This window comes from Pundamilia nyererei, unplaced genomic scaffold (assembly GCF_000239375.1).
Source record: "Pundamilia nyererei isolate P.nyererei 1_Seehausen unplaced genomic scaffold, PunNye1.0 scaffold00112, whole genome shotgun sequence".
NCBI lineage: Eukaryota > Metazoa > Chordata > Actinopteri > Cichliformes > Cichlidae > Pundamilia > Pundamilia nyererei.
The window spans coordinates 1,750,940-1,760,375 of record NW_005187513.1 but is presented as its reverse complement, the minus strand read 5'-3'; the positions used below and the strand labels follow the sequence as shown (position 1 = coordinate 1,760,375).

Genomic DNA, 9,436 nt, shown 5'->3' with positions numbered 1-9,436 from the left:
TACTTTCCCTAGTAACTAGTTACTTTGAAAGTAACGAGTAACTTGAAGTAACTTAGTTATATTACTAGTTACTTCTATCAAAAGTAACTAAGTTACTAATTTAAAGTAACTTACCCAACACTAAATATGACAGCTTAGATTAATTTCAAATAAAACATAAGAAAACAGACATAACCTTTTGTAGTCTAAATTCGACCTACATGGATGTGATGGTTGAAAATTTGTCTGGAGAAATCCAGGGAAAGAACTCCAACAAGATTATAGGACTACACTAAGCCTACAGAGAAACATGGAGGAGGGGCTGTTTTTGCCCTTTAGAAAACTTTCAGGCCAGAGCCCTAAACCCTGTAGTTGGCCTATGAGATGCCAAGAAAAAAAAAAAAAGTTAATGACTGGTGTGAAGGTACCAAAAGTTTAGCACGTTGAAACATGCAGAAAAGTCTCTGCGTGAGTCCAAGCACAGGCAGTTCTGTAAGAAACAGGAGGGCAAACTGCACACTTTAAATGCTACTGTGAGGTTTCATGAATTCCTTGTTGGGGGTTAACTGCCACTCCATTTCCACATAAACATTTAAACCATATAACCGATTAAAACACCACAACATCACATCAAAGCAAAAACTAGTGTAATCCTTTAACTTTTTTCAGGTCAGAAACAGGTTTGTAAAAAAAAAAAAAAAAAAGTCCAGATAGGGCCCACAAAAAAACACAACGAGAAGAAATAGAGCATCTTGTACAGGATGGATGGAGTTCACTCTGTGAAAAACTGTAAGAAGTAGTTTAGAAATGTTATAGCGTAATACTGGGAAAAAAATTGTGGTATTTCCACACCTTGTTTAAAATACTGAGAAATCTCCTCAGAAGCGCTTCTGAAAGCTACCATCAGCGAGCATGGCTCCTCGCTGTAGCCACCGATGCAAAGACAAAACAAATGCAAACAACACACCAACTTCTCTGGGCTCAGGCTAATTTAAAGTGGACTGAATGGAAAACTGTCCCGTAGCCTGACCAATTAAATCCTTTTCCAGGATCTGTGATGTTATGGAAGGCATTAGAGCACACACATTGGGCAACTCGCCCACCTGTGAAGGCACCATTAATGCCAAACAATATACTTACAGTGACTTTGGAACAGTATGTGTACAGATGCAATCTTTTCCAGCAAAAGGCAGCAGGCCACATATTTCAACAGCACCATTCTGTGGTAAGAGTTCAGGTACTAAACTGCCCTGCCAGCAGTCCATACTGGCCACCCAATAGTGCATTACATAACAATAAACAAATGACAAAGAGGGCTACAAACTGTTAAGCAACTGCTGAATTAAGCAACAATGTAAAACTGTTTCACTCAGCTTCCATATACTTAGTGTTGTTAAAGAGGTGATGCAACACAGTGGGAAAAGTGTTGTTTCTGAAACGTGTTAGCACGCAACTGAAATTCTGCATAATTTTTCTTCTTTGTAGTATTTTTACTTGGGTATAAAGTGTAAATATGAATTATTGCACACTGCTTGTTATTTATCTTTTAATCAGTGTCCCAAATATTTGGAAATTATGTAAATTTTGAAGTGTGGCTGAACTGCTCACATGCATGTAGATCAACAACTAAAGTGGCTACAAAACCATCTAAATAGTTTAATCAAGAAGTAAACACTAGAGCCTTTACCCCAAAAGCTGATTTCGGGTATCTGGGCGAGAAATGTTTTGTCACTCATCCAAGTGACCCCTTCAGTCTCAGCTGACTGCAGGTTTCTCCAATCTTACAAACAGTACATTTGCACAATGACTGAAACTAGCACCACTGACAAACATGGGCTGTGAGGTCAGTTTCTTGATCATTAATATGCAAATTGTCATGAACATTGATCAACAACTACTGATCAAAGACCATTAATCAGTAACCATGTGTACTATTCACAGAGTTGAGGAATGGCTGCAATCACAGCATTGGTGATGCAGATGATGAAAGATATACCCTTAGGCCCCTTCCTTGATTCAGAGATTATCTTTCTCTTTTCACGTAAATGGCCTTCTTGACATCCCCCTGTGTTCATTCCTGTCCAGGATGTTTACATCCTCATCATTGAAAGAGTGTCCACTGATCTGTCGGTGTAAATAGCCCATGGGGTCCTGGCCTGACAAGTTAGCTTTTCTGTGTTGTGCCATCCGCTTAGCCAGAGGTCGTTTGGTTTCCCGGATGTATAAATCAGAGCAATCCTCCAGGCACTTAACAGCGTACACTACATTACTCTGTTTGTGCCAGGGGACCGGATCCTTGGGGTGGAGCAATTTTTGGTGCCGCTTATTTCTGGGTTCGAAAGCCACAGAGATGTGGTGTTTAGAGAAAAATGTGTCTTAGCTGTTCCGATACTTCTGACACATGAGGGATCACTAAGGGTTTTCGCTTAGACAGTAGTTGTCCTTCTTCTTTCCAAGAGAGCCTTTACAGCCTTTAAAGTAGAATTTATTACAGCATTTCTTTTTTGTTTCATCCTCAGCAAAATGTTGGAAAAGTAATTATATAATTTAAACCTAATTACTACATTTGTTAAAATGTTCACTAATAAAAATCATGTTTATCTAAAGGAGTTTAAAGTCCTTGTATTGTGGCTCACTGGAAAAGAAACTGAAAAATGTGCTTCTTCATTTATGACAAGTCAAAAAGTACTCTGTAATAGAGGAAAAAAACTTTCAGTTTTAAATCGATGGTTTTAATAAAAGCACTGGATTAACCTTGTAGGACTTGCAGCCAGTTTTACAAATAGACCAGTTACTGTTTTTAGTGCTCAGAAAATGGGCCAATATACTTCATCTACGAAGATACACTAAAGAATTTATTCATTATTAGCATTAGTATTCTTTTTTAATGAAGGTTTTTCCTGCTACCATATAGCAAACTGGCAACTATGTACCTAAAGATAACAGGACCACATGTTACTAAAGAGAAAAAGAAAAGAAAAAACCTACCCTGTTTATGTTGTTTGTTTTTTTCTTTTTAAATTGACGGAAAAGCTTGAGCCAATATACGAAATGTGCTTAGGCTAAAACAGGTCACGGTGACACAGTCGAGCAAAACCACAGTGAAGATTGTGTCAGCACATTTCTGCAGATTATTATCAGCTAATCAGAGACGTTCTTATTGCGTTTCATTTAAGTACAAAAAAATGGCACATCATCATACATCAAGAAAATGCATTACATGATATGCGTGGCACTGTTCTAAAATGTAAAGTTTGAGGTAAATTGCACAGTCATACAGCACTTCACAAACCTAGTATAGCTGTGAAAAGAATGCTCTGATAGCACAGTATGATCTCTTGTGTTAGGCAAGAAAACATGAGCTGTGAGCATCAAAAAGAAGAAGCAGCAGCAGTCATGTCCTTGTTACTGCCTTACAAAATGCAAATCTTTCATAATCAATAACACCAAGGGTCCTCCTCGTTCACTGGATGTACACCGCTCTAAAATAAACGTATTACATGCTGGCTTCATGTAGGAGATCTGAACTCTTTACTTGCAGTGTAAGAATCCAAGTGCTGCCGAGACTCAGAGGTCCACCAATAACCATTTTAATAACTTGTGTGTCTTTGGACTGTGGGAGGAAGCCATACTGTCTGGGGAAAACCAACACAGGTACGGGGTAAACGTGTAACCTCCCCACAGAAAGGCCTCAGACAGCCAGTAGAACCACTACCCTTCTTGCTGTGAGGTGACAGTACTAACCACTGCACAACCTAAAATAAGAGTAAAGACACATAGTGCAGACACGACATACAAGTTGTAATTCATGTTATACTTGTCTAATGGCTCCACCCTCAAACCCTCCCATTTAATCCCCGAGACTGGGATTGGCACTACAAGCTTGTGACTCCTGAGGCTGGAATTGTGCCTCAAACCAGGGAACTTGTAACTGTACTTGTCACATGTAACACAAGTGTGTTAACCACTACACTATGGAGCCGGTATGAAATGCCTCCATAGATGGGAACTAAGCCTGTTGCTGGATTTAAGTACATTTATCTCATTATTAGGGCAAAAGGTGACATGCAGGTTAGGATAATGGGTGGTGCTTAAATTGCCCCTTTATGTAGCAGTCTGGCGACCCATCCAGGGTTGGCTGGACGGGCCGATAGATGGATGGTGTCATTACTAACAACTTCATTTTATAAATGAAGGAGGATTACTATGACATTTGTTTTGTTGATGGTGTGCTTAATATTCAAAATTTGGAAGCTTAGAAACGAGATTTAGGGAAAAAAAAAAAAAGCATATTTAATTATCTGAATAGTTTTTAAATAATTTTTGGTTGTCTAATTGTTACAGTTCTAGTAAACTTTAAATTGCACAGCAAACCAATGTTGAGACCCCATTCTATAACCTAAATTAAGTGTTAGGCTATATTTATTTTTGTATATTTTATGGTGCTGTGAACTAAAAAATAAATAAAAATAGATTTAACCAATTTACCCCAATGGAAGCTAAAAAAAAAAAAAAACAAAACATCACGCTTTTGCTTTAAAACAACTGCATCTGAACATCTTTATCTGTGGTACACCTGCATTCCTAATCTAACCTGATATTCCACCTTTCTATCAGCTAGGATGATCTGTCACCAGCTTCAAAATTACTCTCGTTTGTGCATGTATTATATTGTCTGCATCGACAACACAGTCTAATAGAAAAATGTGAAACAGTCCCAAAGAAGTAGTTTGTTTGTCCTCATGAAGGTGAGATGTCACTTTTTCATCAGTCAGCTGGACTTTGAAACTAACATGTACGCATGAACTGAGAGATTTTTGAAACTAATTAAAACGTACAGCTCTTCTATCACTTCCAACATAAATGAAGACAGAAAACTAAACAGCAGTGGCGTTTGCAGGGTTACTGAAGTTGGACTACCTGGTATATAATGTTGTGCTATGTGATTGCTAGCGACACAGCTAACTTTTTTTCCACTCGATAAAAGTTAACGTGAGGGATTCTGGTGGTTAGGGACAAATGCAATCGCATAGCAGGATGCTATACACGGGGCAAACTTCAGTCAGGAGAACAACTGTGATTATTCATCCACAATACAAGGTTAGTTATTAATATACTGCAACAACATGGGAATAGGGCAGCTGCGAGAAAATTCAACAGTAATGAATCAATGTTACAGAAGTGGAGGAAGTGCAGTTTCTGGCTTTCCCCATATTTCAAAAGTGCTTCATCTCTTTGCTATGACTGTCGCCCGGCATAATTTGCAGATGATAATGGTTTTAGCCGCTGTGATGCTTTCGACCAAAACAGGAGCAGCTTGATGACATCATCAACATGCGCTATCACAGTAGAGCGGTATAGTCAAAATCTCTATCGTTGGCCAAATTTATATCGTTTCTATCGTATATCGTTTATGTCGCCCACCCCATGCCCAACTCAAAAGATTGACTGATAGATGACAAAAAAATTATGCCACTGAAAAAAAAAAAAAAAAATCAATAAACAGGCTTCCATATAGTCAACATAAAAAAAGCTATGCAGAGGTTGTTGTTATTACAGCATTACATGCAAGACTGGACAGAGGAAAATTCGTATTTGGGGACATGTTAAGAAGTGTGGGAAAAGTGTTACCAGGAAGACAAAAACAGATTAGAGGTTAAGACCATTTCACAAACTGCGATGAGACATAGCACTGATGGTGGAAAGCTTTTTTATAGGTTTTTAAAATTGTTAAGCGGCAGCTTTAACTAATCTATGTTGTTTCTTTAAAAAAGGTCCTTAAATGACAACATTGAAAACTTTTCTGATAGCTTTCTTATCACATTTGTTATCACACATGTCATACCTCTGCCATGTTGTTTGACCTTAATTTAGTCTTGTTTTTTCACATCTTGTCCAGAGCTGTCTAGAAAGAAATCTTTAAAAAAAAAGCTGTATAATATACCCTAAAAGATCTCAGGGCTGTACCTTGATATGCATGGGAATGGATTTAGAGGCCATTCCTGTCAGGCTGCCATCCATGCAAACAAAAAGCAGCTTTAATCATTTGTCAAAGCTAAAGTGGAAGACCCACCCTGGGCAGCTGTCCAAAACAGAAGGAGGCAGCTCCTTGGGAAAATCCGGATGTGCCAGTACCATAAACCTCAAGCATAATAGGCAAGAAAAAAAAAAAAAAAACAAAGAAAAGAAAAGAAAAAGAGTCCTACACAAGTGATGTATTTGACTGGATATGGAGGTCCTGCATCAACGATCTAGTCATTAAAATACCTTGTGAGGACTTATCAGCAGCAGGCAGTCAGAGGCGCACAAAACCCATTGCCACGCTCCAATCGATTAACCGAAAACAGGCCGATAGAATCTAATAATCATCAGCTGGTCCTCGTGTGTGTCACTTCTGATCACGTGACTTGTTAGGCAAGAAATAATCACTTATTTAAAAAAATAAAAAAACAAACAAAAAAAACCCTTAACATAGATCCTGTGAAGAAGGCAGAACTGCATGGCAGCTTCCTCTGTCAAACAAACTGCTGCCACCAGTTTGGTCTAAGCATGGCAGAGAAGTGTGATAAGAGCTGGAGACAGCCAGAGTTTCACACGTTTCAACAGTCTGCTCAATTATCGAGCAAGTGTAGAGAAAGCTACGAGCTCTATCTGGCTATTTGAGGAGAGGATAAAGCAGGTGCTAAAACGTTTCCCCACGCCAGCGCTCCTTTACTTTAACCACACACAAACACAAGCAGTCCCAAAGCAACATATTCGAGCGAGGTAAAAGTTTTCTTGCTAACTGCAGACAGATGCTACAGGCTGGTTTCTTCGATTTATATTTCCTGGAGTATACTCACCCGCCGCGGGGCGTTGCTGCTGGGCGCTTTGTCGCGTCTTAAAAAATGTGGCTAAAAAAGTGGCCCCTGAAGACTTTAGGGAAAGTTGGGAAATGAAAGTTTTACTTTGTCCGTCGCCGCTGGCCTTTTAGTCGACATGAGAGCAGCCTCATCAGCAGTGAGCAGCCGTGGTAACTCGGTCGGTGTGGTCGTGCTGAGAAACAGCTCCTCCTCACGGCTAACGTCAGCTGAAGGAAACGGCAGTTACAACACACAGCCGGACCAGACCGCACTGCTTCAACTGACACACGATACCTCCTCAGGAAACGTCACATTTTCTAATAACTACATACGGCGGAGTGATAACCGTGCCAATGCAAACTGTAACTACGCCATGTGCTCGTTTTGAGGCACTTTTTAATTACGCGATATTCAGCGCAGGGGCGTTTCCAGGATTTTTTAAAGTAGCGGGCACAAAGGGGTCCCACGAACAACAGGCAGGGGGGCATGGTACATAAGTATATGTAATGCAGGATATTAAAAAACCAACAGAAAGTCAGACTTTTTACATGAGAATCCTGATCTTTTAAAATAATTTTTCTGACATTAATTACGAATTCTGACTTTTCTTTATTATAATTCTGACAATAATCTCAGGATTCTGAGATCTAAATTTTTAGTCAGAATTCTGGGATTAATGTCAGGATTCTGCCTTTTTTTTAAATTAAAATTCTGACATTCTTTAAAACAAAAGTAAGAATTCTGTGATTACTGTTAGATATAGATATATAAATACCTAGCTCAACTACACATTTAAGTCATGGTTCTATCTTATGACTCAAAGTATACAGAAGAGAGCATGATGAGGACCCTACCCAGTCTTTGGATTGGAACAGTGTAGTGCTGTCAGTGACACTCTTGAGTTCAATCCCTGAAAGATGCAATTCTTAGGGGTGAATAGTTTTTATTTCTGTAAATGGTGAAAACATTGTAACCACTTCTATGTTGGCAATATGTATTCATAATGTAGCTGGTCCCCTGAAAATGATTGCTGAATGAGTAATTCTATACGAAATCACTTGTCTGAAGCTATGAAGCACATGTTAGTTGATAAAATGGTAAAACCTTTTTAAAACTCTGTGTAGGCTATATATTATTACATTTGGGGGAAGTAATTACATAGTTCTGATCACTTAATTGTTTAGATGTTTAAAAAAAACAGTCATATTTTTGTGTTTCTTTGTGGTTTTCTGTTAGAAGCACAGGAAATGGGAAAAGTCTAGAACTGCATCTTTGACAGACCTGGTGTAGTTCAAATAGGCACCTGTGTTGAGTTTTGTTTTTTTTTTACAAAAAAATTGATCTGGGCACACTGCACTGATATCAGTGTGGGGGCCTATCAGATATCAGAGGTTATTCCACTCGAGGTCTCCCTTCAACCATGGTTTTGTTTATATAGTGCTTATAATTAATGATAATTGAATGAATTACAAATGTATATATATATATTTTTTTTATATAGTTGCATTGTTAGTTCATTTATTCCATGAAGAGACACAAATGTATTTCATGTGGCAGAACAAAATGTGACCTGTTTTCAGGCTTCTGAGAACCACAAACCTCATTTTCTCTTTGCAGATGTCTACACGTGAATGTGGCACTTTATAACACTCAGCAAGGGCAACTAAGGACAACTAGAGGGCTGTTACAGTGCTTTTAGTAATGTTTGATCAATTTAAGTTATGTCTAAGCTTTATGGGCTCACAGTCTCATGGGTAACAGCATTTACTCATATGAGAGATACCTCCTACAGACAACTGTTAGAGTGTAAGGAAAAGACTTTTCTTTTTAAGAAACTGATGAGTAACTAATTTTGTTAGAAGTCATTCTGAAACAGATATGAGAACATGAAATTATTAAATATTTATTCTGTAAATTTATAATCACAAACAGCAGGAATCAGTATGACTTAATCCATGGTGATCTTGTCTTTTTGTTTGGCCTCCAGTCCAGCAGCCTCCTGCCTTCTCGAACTCGTTCAGTCCAGTTCATTCTCTTTCTTTGGCTTGTCCTGGATCTGCTCTCCGGATGTCTTTGGCACAGTCTCGAAATAAGGTCTGTAGATGTAAATTCCACCGGCAACTCCAAGCATCGTGGCAAAGGCTAACTGTGTGAAAGGCAGTCTTCTTCGAAACATGATTTATTATTCTTTTAAAAAATTAGGATTTCCCAATAGTGAACCTAAAAGAACAACAAAAGAGTTATAAGACACTTTAAATGCTCAAGTCAGTCCAGCACACAGCTTTGAAACATGTGAAAACAGTAGTGAAATCACTCATCTCTTTACCACAAAGGCACAAAAATGTGAGGAAAGTGAAAAGTCTTTTTAGGTCTTAGCAAATTCGTTTGCACCACCGCTCAGTGCTTTTTTTTTCCTCTGGAAAACTAACTATATGTATACTATTATTTTGAAAAATCCATATCGGATAATAGAAGAGGCCGATCGCTAGCTTCACAGTGTGTTCACCTTCTAGCTGGGAACATTTGAAATGTAAAAAAAATTTATTTAAAAATTATTTGTAACTTTCATAGCTCACCGAGGAAGCCTTTTGATCGATGTATTTGTAACTGCGGAG

The 9,436-nt window shown here is 38.4% G+C and overlaps 1 protein-coding gene across 2 annotated transcripts in view; it reads right to left on the bottom strand.

Moving 5' to 3' along the window:
* The window catches only part of rab27a (RAB27A, member RAS oncogene family), a 20,604-nt gene extending 13,386 nt beyond the window's left edge, over positions 1–7,218 (bottom strand). Inside the window, exon 1 of one of the 2 annotated variants that reach the window (XM_005741656.2) lies at positions 6,822–7,218. The gene's annotated coding sequence lies outside the window, so the exon portion shown is untranslated. Of the gene's footprint in view, positions 1–6,246; positions 6,319–6,821 lie in introns of those variants that run through there. The other variant, XM_005741657.1, reaches the window with a different exon arrangement.
* Between the last annotated feature and the right edge of the window lie 2,218 nt (positions 7,219–9,436).